This window comes from Mobula hypostoma (assembly GCF_963921235.1).
Source record: "Mobula hypostoma chromosome 8 unlocalized genomic scaffold, sMobHyp1.1 SUPER_8_unloc_4, whole genome shotgun sequence".
Taxonomy (NCBI): domain Eukaryota; kingdom Metazoa; phylum Chordata; class Chondrichthyes; order Myliobatiformes; family Myliobatidae; genus Mobula; species Mobula hypostoma.
This window is the reverse complement of record NW_026948127.1, coordinates 415,034-429,584: the sequence shown is the minus strand read 5'-3', so window position 1 is coordinate 429,584 and position 14,551 is coordinate 415,034. Positions and strand designations below refer to the sequence as shown.

General features: G+C 42.8%; 1 long non-coding RNA gene across 1 annotated transcript; it reads left to right on the top strand.

Annotated features, from left to right (window-relative positions):
* The first annotated feature begins 4,138 nt into the window (after positions 1 to 4,138).
* On the top strand, positions 4,139 to 14,085 carry LOC134341198 (uncharacterized). Its single transcript, XR_010016728.1, has 3 exons — positions 4,139 to 4,237; positions 9,901 to 10,063; positions 13,648 to 14,085. It is a non-coding gene; the product is annotated as an uncharacterized LOC134341198 (long non-coding RNA).
* Positions 14,086 to 14,551: the final 466 nt, after the last annotated feature.

Here is a 14,551-nt window from a genome sequence, read left to right as displayed (position 1 = left end):
AATGTTTGCCATATTGTTAGCACTAGAATGGAGTGAGCAGGTTGATTGGAATAATTTTGTGATATGTAGCGATTCTGTGTTGGCCCTTGCAAGCATTAAGGCGGGTACAGCTAGAGGTCACCAGGATCTGCTTTATGAGATCCTGTTCGCAAATTCAAGACTGGCTAGACAAGGCAAAAATATCGCATTCATGTGGGTTCCAGCACATTCAGGTATTATGGGAAATGAGACAGCAGATCGGCTGGCAAAAGCAGCAGTCAAAAAAGGATCTGTAGAGGTCAATATTAAACTATCAAAATCAGAGGGGAAGAGCATAGTGTGGAGAAGGATAAATGGCACCAGCATTGGGATAGAGCAATAAAAGGAAGACATTTACATTCAATTCAGAACAGAGTAGATATGGGAAGAAGTAGGGGAGTAAAGCGGAAGGAGCAAGTAATTATAAGTAGACTGAGAATTGGGCACAGCAACCTCAATGGCACTCTGGCCATCATAAATGAGCATCCAACAGGTTTTTGCGATCTATGTCAGGAGACTGAAACAGTAGAGCATATCCTTTATTCATGCTGGAAATTTGCACAGGAAAGGCAACAAATGTTACAACAATTACGCAAAATAGGACTGGTAGAGAACAGTGTTAAAGGTTTATTGGAATGTGGGGAGAGTGGTCGGGGAGGAAATGGTTGTTTAGTTATTTAAGGGCGACGGGACTGGAAAGACGGCTTTAAAGTGAATGGACAATGAGGGACAATAAATCCTGAAGATGGCAGTAATGCAACAGTGTGGATGCCAACTGCTGTAAAAACTCAAGGAAGAAGTTGTTCTTGATTAGCCAGGGCATTCAAGGGTATGGGGTGAAAGCAGGAGAGTGGGGATGACAGGAAGAATTGGATCTGCCCAGTGGAGCGGACTCGATGGGCCGAATGGCCTACTTCTGCTCCTATATCTTATTGTCTTCTTGTGGAACAATGCGACAGAGTTTTCCCGGTGGAAACTCCCGTCATTTTTCCTCTTCGTGGGTGATAGCATTATAAGTAGAAAGGGTGTTTTTTTTGTGTGTGAATTAACGTGTACACGCTGCGTGGAGTCGCTGTATCTCGAGGAAAAGTAAAATCGGAATAGATGTAATGTCACTATTAAATTCCTTACTGGTTCTTGCCTCACTTTGATTATCCTCACCAAATTCGCTCATCAACCGGTAGCAAGCGAAAGTGAGAGTGCAGGCAGGAAATAGACTTCGATCCCGAAGACAGAAGCGCGGTCAACACTCCGGCGCAGATCGGTGCGTTTATACAACGACAAACATGGGAAGCAGTGAGTTTATATCTTCAATCCATTACTGAGACTCTCCTCACCCCCCTACCCCGATGAAACAAACAAATTAATGCTTTCCCATTGCATTTCAGATTTTTCAAAGGACCGCTGTTTTCACTCCCCAACCATGGACGAGCGGTAGGTTCCCATAATCAGCGTGTGTCATCCCAAGCGGACAGAGGTAAATGTGATGATTTCGTTAACCGGTTTTACCCAGACAGCTGATGCTCCATCTCCCTGGTCTTTGTCAGGAATCTGGAGACTCTGAGGAACTACTTGCGTAACTACAGCCCCTCTGAGCGTTGTGGGGGCTGTATAAACATCCTGCTCTTCGGCATGGTGGGGGCTGGGAAATCGTCCATCATCAACACATTCCTCTCGGCTCTGGATCCACAAGGAGTGACCACAACCTGTGTCCCGACGGGGACGAGTCGCGAGTCTCACACACCAGAGGTACACACAATGCTGTCGATTTCATATAAATGCACAGGCGGTATATGTTACTTTATTAACTGTGAATTCATCGCACTTTATGCGTTTCCCTGATGTCCACATCAGAGGTCGCGAGAGGTCACCTCACTCCAATCTATTTGCTGGAAAGCACCTCGGGAGGCCCCGAGGCTAGGGAAGGTGTATTTAATTCCAAGTCCCTGATATCAGTTAGCTGGGGAATTAAGAAGGGAGGGAGGAAAAAGAAATTTTGGCCACTTAGCCTGAGGTCAGTGGTTGGGAAAATGCTGGACTCCACTGATTGGGATAAAGTTTCCATACACTTGGAGGCACATGACAAAATAGTCCAAAGTCAGCATGGTTTCCTGAAGGGGAAATTTTTTCCTGAAAAATCTGTTGGAATTCTTTGAGGAAATAGCAGGCAGGAGAGACAAAGCAGAGACAGTGGATGTTGTTTACTTGGATTTTCAGAAAGCCTTTGAACAAGGAGCCACACATGAAACTGCTGAAGAAGTGAAGAGCCCATGGTATTACAGTAAAGTTACTGGCATGGACAGAAGTTTGGCTGACTGGCAGGAGACAAAGAGTAGGAAAAGATGGGGCTTTTCCTGGCTGTCTGCTGGTGACCAGTGGTAATCACAGAGATCAATATCGGGACTCTTTTTATTCACGTTATATGCAAAAGATTTGGAAAATGGAATTGATGGCTTTGTGGCCAGTTTTATGGATGATACGAAAATACGTGGAGGGTAGTTAGTTTTGAAGAAGCAGGGAATCTGCAGAAGAACTGAGACAGATTGGGAGAATGTGTGTATGGAGTGGCATTTGCAATTTCCAGTCCTCCAGAACCAATCTAGGATCTAGTGTTTATTCAAAGATGACTACTGATGCCTCCACAATCTCTTCAGGAACCCCTTTCAGAGGCTGGGCTGCAGTTCATCAGGTTTCAGTGGCTTATCTACATTCAAACCTTTCCACTTCCCATCACCTTCTCCTTACTAACAGCAGCTACACTCACTCCTAGTCCCTGACTCTCTGGCATACTGCTGGTGTCTTCTACAGTGAAAACTGACACAGAATACTTTTGAGTTCACCCACCATTTCTGTGTTCCCATTACTACCTCTCCAGCATTATTTACCTGCGGTCTGATATCCACTCTCAGCTCTCTTTGACTATTATATCTAAAAAATCTGTTGGTATAATTTCTATATTCTTGGATAGTTTATCCTCAAATTTCATCTTTTCTCTGCTTATGGCTTTTTCAGTTGCCTTCTATTGTTTTTTGAAATATTCGCAATCCTCTAACTTCTCACTAGTTTTTGGTACATTATATGCTCCCTCTTTGTATTTTCTGCTTTTGACTTTCCTTGTCACTCATGGTTACCTCATTACACCCCCACCACCCCCACCTTTAGAACACTTCTTCCACATTGGGATGAATCTGTCCTGCACCTTTGGAATTGCTCCCAGAAACTCCATCCATTGCTGTTCTTCTGTCATCCCTGCTGGTGTCTCCTTACAATCAATTTTGGCCAGCTCCTCTCTCATGCCTCTGTAATTCCCTTTATTCAACTGTAATATTGATACATCATTTTTTTGTTTCTCCCCCTCAAACCTCAGGGGGAATTCAATCATATTATGAACCCTTCCTCCAAAGGTTTCTTTATCTTGAACTCGCAAATCAAATCTGGTTAATTTCACAACACCTAATCCAGAATGACCTTTTCCCGAAAAGGCTTAACCACAAATTCCTCTTCTGAGAACATTCCCTGTTCCTTTCTCCAAGGGTGCTGCCTGATATGCCGAGTATTCTCCACATTTTTGCTCTCTCAGCTCAAGATTGTCCTTATTAATTTGGTTTTCTTGGTGAACTGCAACGTTGCTGTTTGAAAGGGGAATCCAGAGATTCAGGATAACATTGCTACAGTCCGAGTGTCTCTGGGTCTGTCTACCAAGGATTCACCTGTCCTCTCAGGGGAATGTAAACAGTCCCAGGGCAGCAAGGGAAGCAGAGTTTCCTTGTGTCATGAGACATCATGTGACTGAGAGAAGATCAGGGAGATCTCCCACAGACTGGGATGTCCTGTCACTAGGGGAAGAGCAAGGAGTTCTCCCGCAGATTGGAATGTCCCATCACTGACGGAAAAGTAGGGAGTTCTCCCGTGTCCTGATGCACATTTTTAGCCAGTAGTTAACAACACAAAGCAGATCTTCAGTTGATCACCATTCAACAGTTTATGGGATCTTGCTGTGTAAACACTGTCTGCCCTGTGTTCTACATTACACAGAACTTCACTCCATTAAAAATGCCATACAAATGTACGTCTTTTTGAAAATTTACAGCTCAGGTCCTAAAGAGCAGGGAATTTAAAGTTTTGGGATTCAGCTGGATGGAATGCTCTGGTGAATGTTGATCGGACAAAGAGACAGTTACAGATGATCTTGGAAGGAAGAGTTCCCACTGGAACAAACGTGAGTTTCCTCTGTTTCTTCACACTTCTGATTTCCACAACCAATTAAGCATTGAACCACTTCAGAGAGAGTGAAGGGAAAAATGGCTCCAAGAAAAGTTTCCGACAAAACAGCCATGGTTCTGAAGACTGAGTCCACGTTTCGATCGGGATTAAACTAGAACCTAGGCTGAGGGAGGGTGGCACTCAGTGAAAGAAGTTATAGAGAAATACCAAACAAATACCAAAAGAATAACACTCAAAAACATAGTGACAGAGATTGGTCCTTGAGTTACACACTGGGACACAGTTGCAGAGGTTTGGACAGGAGTAACACAGGGGGTCCGAGTGACAGATATTATTCCTGAAGTAACACAGTGGAACACAGTGATAGAGATTAGTCCTGGAATAACAGAAGGGGACAAATTGACAGAGAATAGCGCTGGAATAGAAAAGTTGTGTGTGGTGGTAGTAATCTTCTGAGGTGTGTCTATTTCAATGCAAGAAGTATTGTGGGGAAGGCTGACGAGCCGAGGGCATGGATTGACACATGGAATTACGACATTTTAGGCATTACTGAAACTTGGCTGCAGGAGGGGCAGGACTGGCAGCTTAATGTTCCAGGGTTCCGATGATTCAGACATGATAGAGGCAGAGGAATGAAGGGTGGGGGAGTAGCATTGCTTGTTAGGGAAAATATTACAGCAGTGCTCAGGCAGGACAGATTGGAGGATTTGTCTACCGAGGCCATGTGGGTGGAGCTGAGAAACAGGAAAGGTATGACCACATTAATGGGGTTGTATTATAGACCACCCAATAGTCAGCGAGAACAGGAGGAGCAAATCTGCAGAGAGATAACAGGCAACTGCAGGAACCATAAAGTTTTGATAGTAGGGGATTTTAATTTTCCACATATTGATTGGGATTCCCATACTGTTAAAGGTCTAGACAGGTTAGAATTTGTAAAATGTGTTCAGGAAAGTTTTCTAAATCAATATATAGAGCACCAACTAGAGAGGATGCAATATTAGATCTCCTATTAGGAAACGAGTTAGGACAAGTGACGGAAGGGTGTGTAGGGGAACACTTTGGTTCCAGTGATCATAACACCATTAGTTTCAACTTGATCATGGATAAAGATAGATCTTGTCCCCGGGTTGAGGTTCTAAACTGGAAAAAGGCCAAATTTGAAGAAATGAAAAAGGATCTAAAAAGCGTGGATTGGGACAGGTTGTTCTCTGGCAAGGATGTGATTGGTAAGTGGGAGGCCTTCAAAGGAGAAATTGAGAGTGCAGAGTTTGTATGTTCCTATCAGGATTAAAGGCAAAGTGATTAAGAATAAGGAACCTTGGTTCTCAATGGATACTGGAACTCTGATAAAGAAGAAGAGAGAGATGTATGACATGTATAGGAAACAGGGAGCAAATAAGGTGCTTGAGGAGTATAAAAAGTGCAAAAAAATACTTAAGAAAGAAATCAGGAGGGCTAAAAGAAGACGTGAGGTTGCTTTGACAGTCAATCCGAAGAGCTTCTACAGGTATATTAAGAGCAAAAGGATAGTAAGGGATAAAATCGGTCCTCTTGAAGATCAGAGTGGTTGGCTATGCATCGAACCAAAAGAAATGGGGAGGTCTTAAATGGGTTTTTTTGCGTCTGTATTTACTAAAGAAACTGGCATGGAGTCAATGGAAATAAGGCAAACAAGTAGTGAGGTCATGGATTGAGGAGGAGGAGGTGCTTGCTATCTTGAGGCAAATCAGAGTAAATAAATCCCCAGGACCTGACAAGGTATTCCCTTGGACCTTGAAGGAGACTAGTATTGAAATTGCAGGGGCCCTGGCAGTATGTCGGTATCCACAGGTGAGGTGCCGGAGGATTGGAGGATAGCTCATGTTGTTCCGTTATTTTTAAAAGGCTCTAAAAGTAATCCGGGAAATTATAGGCCGGTAGGTTTGACGTTGGTAGCAGATAAATTATTGGAAAGAGTACTGAGAGATAGGATCTACAGGTATTTGGATAGACAAAACTTATTAGGGAGAGTCAACATTGCTTTGTGCATGGTAGGTCATGTTTAACCAATCTATTAGAGTTTTTCAAGGAGTTTACCAGGAAAGTGGTTGAAGGGAAGGCAGTGGATGTTGTCTACATGGACTTCAGTAAGGCCTTTGACAAGGTCCCACATGGGAGGTTAGTTAGGAAGATTCAATCGCTAGGTATGCATGGAGAAGTAGTAAATTGGATTAGACATTGGCTCAATGGAAGAAGCCAGAGAGTGGTAGTGGAGGATTGCTTCTCTGAGTGAAGGCCTGTGACTAGTGGTGTGCCACAGGGATCAGTGCTGGGTCCATTGTTATTTGTCATTTATATCAATGATCTGGATGATAATATGGTAAATTGGATCAGCAAATTTGCTGATGATACAAAAATTGGAGGTGTAGTGGACAGTGAGGAAGGTTTTCAAAGCTTGCAGAGGGATTTGGACCAGCTGGAAAAATGGGGTGAAAAATGGCAGATCGAGTTTAATACTGACAAGTGTGAGGTATTGCACTTTGGAAGGATAAACCAAGGTAGAACATACAAGGTAAATGGTAGGGCACTGAGGAGTGCAGTAGAACAGAGGAATCTGGGAATACTGATACAAAATTCCCTAAAAGTGACATCACAGGTGGATAGGGTCATAAAGAGAGCTTTTGGTACATTGGCCTTTATAAATCAAAGTATTGAATATAAGAGTTGGAATATTATGGTGAGGTTGTATAAGGCATTGGTGAAGCCGAATTTGGAGTATTGTGTTCAGTTTTGGTCACCAAATTCGAGGAAGGATATTAATAAGGTTGAAAGAGTGCAGAGAAGGTTTACAAGGATGTTGCTGGAACTTGAGAAACTGAGTTACAGAGAAAGGTTGAATAGGTTAGGACTTTATTCCCTGGAGCGTAGAAGAATGAGGGGAGATTTGATAGAGGTATATAAAATTATGATGGGTATAGATAGAGTGAATGCAAGCAGGCTTTTTCCACTGAGGCAAGGGGAGAAAAAAAACAGAGGACGTGGGTTAAGGGTGAAGGGGAAAAAGTTTAAAGGGAACATTAGTAGGGGGCTTCTTCACACATAGGGTGGTGGGAGTGAGGAATGAGCTGCCAGATGAAGTGGTAAATGCGGGCTCACTTTTAACATTTAAGAAAAACTTGGACAGGTACATGGATGGTTGGGGTATGGAGGGATATGGTCCAGGTGCAGGTCAGTGGGACAAGGCAGTAAAATGGTTCCGCACAGCCAAGGAGGGCCAAAAAACCTGTTTCTGTGCTGTAATGTTCTATGGTTCTAATAACAAAAGAGGACAAATTGACAGAGATTAGTCCTGAAGTAACCCACAGGGACATATTCACAGAGATTCATCAGGGATTTACACACCACTCTCCTTGGTGTCTCACCGCCAGTTGTCCCCACCTTGCCTGCCCTGTACACATTGTTGGGACATGTGCGTTCTTGTCCACGTGAGGGAGGACTGAGTTTTGTGCTGACATCCTCCACATGGTACAGGTCAGGAGACGGAGCAGTATTGGGGAAATGGATCAATCCCAGCAACACATGACCCCAGCATCCGCTCCACTGCTCGTGAAGGTCACAGGGTCACCTGCCCCGATGATGGTCCGACCCCTGCTCCAACTCACCTGGAGCAGCTCCTCCTTGTCTCCCATGTTGCCTTCTTCTGGCGTCCATTTTGGACCAACCTCTCCACCGTGTGGGGTTTGATGCTGGAATTCTGTGTGTGGCCAAGAGATCATGTCTTACTTCCAAACTGATGTAAGAACAGACACTCAGGAGTCAATGACCATGAGCCAACAGCAGAAGGCTGTTGAGGTCCAGACTAGATCAGTTCTGCTTATTGAATTGGAGGAGATGGCTGGGGTTAGTGGAGGGACGGTGGGGTGGGTTGTGTTTGCTGTTGTAGGATTTTGTGCCCTTAACTTCCGTTACAGAAGAACCAAAAGCAGTCACCTTAGATGGATATAATTACATCTGACAGCAGCTCTTACAGTGAATACAACAATTCAAAGAGGGTGTTAGTGAATCATGTAGAACAGTTTCTATGACGAACAATATGTGCCATCTGTCACCCATTACATTCCCCTACACTCTGTTCCTGTTCCTGTTCTAATCTCTCTTCATTCGTCAAAGCCACCATCCCCAGATCAGTCTGGTCAGCCATTGCTGCAATCCTTCCTTGGGTAAGGAATCCTGAACTGTGCACAAGCCTCACCAGGACCCGATAGAATTGGAGCGAGTCGTCTGCACTAGTGTGTGACACAGTGATGGAGCAGTCAGTAGTGCTGCCTCACAGATCCAATGAGTCCGATTCCATCCCAGCCTCTGGAGCTGTCTGTGTGGTGTTTACACGTTCTTCCTGTGACAATGTGGGATTCCCCCTGATGATCCTGGTTTCTGGTTCCCACATCCCAATGACGTGCAGGTGTCAGGGCTGTGAAGCAGGGACCCAATCACAGACCAAGTACTGTGTGCGCTGTGATATTCACCGAGTAGCAAATTCAGAGGGGCAACAAAGTCGGTGTCAAAGTTTAGGCAAACATCAAAAATTTCAGAGAAATCCAAAAACCAGAATTGGGAAATAGGCAGAGTCGATACTTGGACATATAGAGTTCAGATATGAATGCTGGAAAGGCTCAGGAAACTCATTGGCACAATCTAGCAACAAACAGGTGAAAACACAGGACTGAAGTATACTGAGCAATAAACAGAGAGGCAGATGATAGGTGGAGCACAATGAGACACAGGTGGCTACAAAACAGGTAATAATGAAACACAGGTGAGAGGCAGATTACTCAGTGATACAGGGGCTGGAGTAGAGCAGGAGTGGGGACAGGAGCACATGAGGCATGAAAACAAACAAGAGCACATGGCAATACAAAACCACAGACTGATGGCTGGGGGAAAACACACAATAAGACAGAGTTCGACTGGATGTACTGACAGCTGGCATTTTAATTTCCAGTGGGATGTCAGACTGGTGGGGAGTTGATGGGGAGATGAGAGAAGTGTGAACTGACAGAGAGCTAGCATAGACTAGACTGGCTGAATGGCCTCAGGAAACAAACATGAACAAAAACTGGTGAACTCACCGTTGACCTTCCTATCACCCAGTAACCTGGATACAACACACACGATTGTCTCTCCCACATTATTGATGGAGACTGAACAACTCACACTCCTCAGGATTAAATTTCCCATCAGTTTACACACTGACCAACCTTCTGTACCATCCTGAAGTGTGAAGGATCAAACAGTTTCTGAATCATCCGCAAACTCTGTTCTCACATCCCAACATTTAGATAAAAATGCTGACGTATTAGCTAGAGCAAGGAACTGAGTACTAAAGAGCTCAGAGCAAATTCTGAAACAGCTCATGGGGACAGAGAGTACCCATGATGAAAGGACCTGAGAAGTAACAGTGAACTGGACAGAGCAACATTCCCAGCTGGAGATTGACAGGGTTAGAGAGACTCCACTGATCCCTGAAGCAAGAGCCCATCTGGATCTCAGTAGACCTCTGGACTTTGTCTGATGGGACTGATCCCTCCAGTCAGTGTTCACCTCAGTGCTGAGTGATTGTGATCATCAGTGTTCTTGCTGCTTCCTCTGTAACCAGTTCTTCATTGTCTCACTCAGTTACACAGTTTCAATCCTGACTGGGATGTTTGCAACTATCCTGTTATTCCGGAAAATGTAATTCATGGAGTTGCATTCATATTCAACATCGACATCGTAGACTGGATCAGTGATGATAAAATGAAAGAGTTTCAGGAGTTACAGACGATCGTGGCACAGAAATGTAAGTGCTTTCTTTTGGTCTGTGTAACCATTGTCCCCTCAGCATTGCAGCTTCATATTGATATCTGGATCATCTCTCTTTTCCAGATGTTCACAGGGTTGTGATTGGCACCAAGTTTGAATTATTAGGGATACCAGAGAAACACAATGAATACAAGCCACTGTAGCAGAAGGTAATAATCTGTAGAATCGGAGAAGTGACATTGGTGTGGGAAACATAGCACCCAATCTGTGAATAGCATGATCCCACTGACAGGCGGTATTTACTTTGTGGTTCCCGGTAAGCAGACAAAGCTCAAGGTTCTATAATTTATGCATACTTTGATAATAAATATACTTTGAATCCTTTGAATGCCCTAAGCTCAACCACCTTTCCTACAATACTCCCTGCATTGAAATATACCAACTCAGAACACTAGTCCCACCATGGTCAACCTTTTTATTTCTGTCCTTCTGTGTTGGCTCAGCAACATCTTTCCCCACAACCACTCCACTATCTGTTCAGGTTCTCTGCTTCCCATCCTGTGCAGTTCTAGATTAAACACCATCCCCACCCCCCTTGCAGCACGAGCAAACCTTCCTGCTCGGATATTCGTTCCCCAATTCAGGTGCAAACCATCCCGTCTGTACAGGTCCCACCTTCCCTGGAAGAGAGCCCAATGATCCAATAATCTGAAGCCCACCTCCTCCTGCACCATCTCCTTATAGGTATCCGTTAGTCTCATGAGACCATGGATTTGCACCTTGGAAAGTTTCCAGGGCGCAGGCCTGGGCAAGGTTGTATGGAAGACCTAGTCCATTATTATTCGATATTACCCTGGAACCATTAGCTATTGCTATTCATCACTCTCCTAATATGTTTGGTGTTACCCGTGGGAATGAGATCCATAAATTATCACTAGATGCAGATGATTTACTACTATATATTTCTAACTCTCAGAAATCCATTTGGGCAGTATTATCTTTGCTTGCTCAGTTTGGTAGTTTTTCTGGTTATAAATTGAATCTTAGCAAGAGTGAACTTTTTCCATTAAATATACAGGCTCCCATTTACAGATTTTCACCTTTTAGATTGATTACTGACTATTTTACTTATTTGGGGGTTAAAATTGCTAAGAGGCATAAGAACTTATTCAAGCTCAATTTTTTACCGTAAATTAGTCAGGTTAAACAATTGCTTACTAGATGGTCCCCATTGTCTATCACTAACTGGCTGAATCAATGCTATTAAAATGATTATTCTACCTAAATTTTTATATCTATTTCGAGCAGTACCAATTTTTATTCCGAAATCTTTTTTTGATACTATTGATTCTAAAATTTCCTCATATATGGCAGAATAAATTTATATTATCAAACCCTATTATATCTAATTTTTTCCAACCCTCAGTTATGGATCAAGCCTTTTTTTAATGGAAAATGAAGGGTATGACATGTTTCCATAACTTATTTTTGAATAACTGTTTCATGTCTTTTGAACAGTTGTCTAATAAATATAATTTGCCCAGATCCCATTTTTTTTAGATATTTACAAATAAGAAACTTTTTAAATACCATGCTGCCTACATTTCCAATTTCATACCCAACTGATATCACGGAAAAAATTTTTGGCTTAAATCCTTATCAGGTGGGATTAATAACAACTATTTATGATATAATTATGAAAATACAGCCAGGTATATCTGATAAAATTAAAAATGAATGGGAAAGGGAACTTCAACTTCACCTACTTATAGAGAAATGGGAGAACATTTTTCAATTAGTTAGCTCTTCCTCATTATGTGCTAAACATACGTTGATACAATTTAAGGTAGTGCATAAGGCCCACATGTCTAAAGATAAACTAGCTCGTTTTTACTTCCATATAAATCCTATTTGTGACAGATGTCACTCTGAGGTGGCTTCTTTGACTCATATGTTCTGGTCCTTCCCTCTCTTGGAAATATTATGGAAAGGTATCTTTGATATTATTTCAACAGTTTTGCATTTTGATTTACAACCCCATCCTGTTACGGCAATTTTTGGTTTGCTAATGATGGGACATAGCTCTTTATCCTCTTCAGCCTGTCGTATAACTGCATTTGTTATATTAATGACCAGAAGATCCATTTTATTGAATTGAAAAGAGACCAATCCTTCTACTACATTACAATGGTTTTCTTAAACCATATCATGTTTAAATTTAGTAAAAATCAGAAGTGTCATTTTTGATCCTTCAGTTAAGTTTGAAGAGACTGGGAAGCCATTTATTCAACATCTTCATATGGTGTAGTTTGACCTTTTCCACATCCTTTTTATTAACTTAGAATATATGAATAAAGGAGCCGAGTTGACGACATTAATGAATGTATTCAATCTAACATATTGGTTCAGCCCTGTTTTGTTCTGTTTGGGTTTTTTTTTGGTTTTTTGGAAGTTTTTCTTTGTGGTATTTTTTCTTTTTATTTTTTTTCTCCTCATGATTAATTATATCAAGAGTTTGAAAGTTTATTACATTTGTACTATTTGTAGTTTCTCTTGTATATGTTTATTATCAGTAATGTAATTCCAATCTCTTTATATCACTATTGTTATTATGTTTATGAACTTGAAAACTAATAAAAAGATTAAAAAAGGAAGACCAGCAGTTGCCCATGCTGCAAGTCTCCCCTCTCCACGCCACCGATGTTGTCCAAGGGAAGGGTATTAGGACCCATACAGCTTGGCACCAGTGTCGTCGCAGAGCAATGTGTGGTTAAATGTCTTGCACCATCTCCTTAGCCACGCATTAATCTCTATTGCTCGGGCTCTACCTTGTGCGGCCTCATTTTACTGATATTTTCTGCCCCCTCCTGCCACACTTTGTTCGTCAAATCCCCCCTCACTCCTCTGTACCACCGCTCTCTCACTTCCTCTTCAGTTAGAAACATAGAAACACAGAAAACCTACAGCACAATACAGGCCCTTCAGCCCACAATGCTGTGCTGAACATATACTTACTTGAGAAATTACTTAAGGTTACCCATAGCCCTCTGTTTCCCTAAGCTCCATGTGCCTTAAAAGTACATGGAGCTTAGAAAATCAGAGGGCTATGGGTAACCTTAAAAGTTAGAAGTCCCTATTGTGCTTCTCTTAAAAGTCCCTATTGTATCCGCCTCCACTACCGTCACTGGCAGCCCATTCAGTGCACTCAGCACTCTCTGCTTAAAAAATATACCCCTGACATCTCCTCGGTACCTACTTCCAAGCACCTTAAAACTGTGCCCTCTCGTGTTAGCCAGTTCAGCCCTGGGAAAAAGCCTCTGACTATCCACACGATCAATGCCTCTCATCATCTATACACCTCTATCAGGTCACCTCTCATCCTCCGCCGATCCAAGGAGAAAAGTCCTTATTAAGCATTCTGCCCTTTCTGTCTAGTCTGAAGCCTGGTCTACACAGTATTCACGTGATTCCCCAGGACACTGGCCACAACACAGTTCAGCTGAAGCCCATCCCAATGGAACAGCTTTCTCTGTCTCTGTTACTGCAACCATTGCCCGTGAATCTGAAGCCTGTGGAGTTTATAATTCCATTAATACCCTCTCTCTCCTTCCTTTCCCTTAGTTTGAGAAGTTGGCAGAATGCACTGGGATGGAGAGGCATTCCATGTTTGTGGTTTCAAATCAGTGGAGAGGTGAACGGATCGAGATGATAAAATGCATCCTGGCCCTGTATGTTCTGGATAATATGGTCAGAAATATTGACCGATTTCTCAAAGCAGTGTAATGATCACAGCTGACCTTGTCCAGTGCTGTGAATCCGATCCAGTTTCAGGAGCACAGACACCGCTGTGGGATTGATATTTTTATTGTTTTCCCTGTAGTTTTAGCATTCTTTATGCTTGTTTATATATTTGTACAATCACCTGCTTGTCCATAGACTTTCAGTAACTTGTTGTATCAGTAGTTCCATTCTTCTGTAGTTGCTATCCTTGCAAAGTTGAAGGGGGAGTCAGTGAGTATCTGCTGAAATGGTTTCTCAAATAAACTGGCTCAGCCCACTTGGCAGAATAAAAACACACAATGTGCTCAGGTTCCTTTGTTACAGTGACGGTCACTGGTGCAGCCAGTCACTTGTACAGCCGGTCACTGGGACAGCCGGTCAGTGTCATAGTCAATCACTGTTACAGCTGATCACTGTTACAGATGGTTACAGTTACAAGGGGCTTACAGCTGGTCACTGTTAAATCCGGCCAGAGTTCGAACCGGTCACAGTTACAGATATTCACAGTTACAGCTGGTCACTGTTAAATCCGGCCAGAGTTCGAACCGGTCACAGTTACAGCTGGTCACTGTTAAATCCGGCCAGAGTTCAAACCGGTCACAGTTACAGATATCCACAGTAACAGCTGGTCACTGTTAAATCCAGCCAGAGTTAGAACCGGTCACAGTTACAGATATTCACAGTTACAGCTGGTCACTGTTAAATCCGGCCAGAGTTCGAACCGGTCACAGTTACAGATATTCAC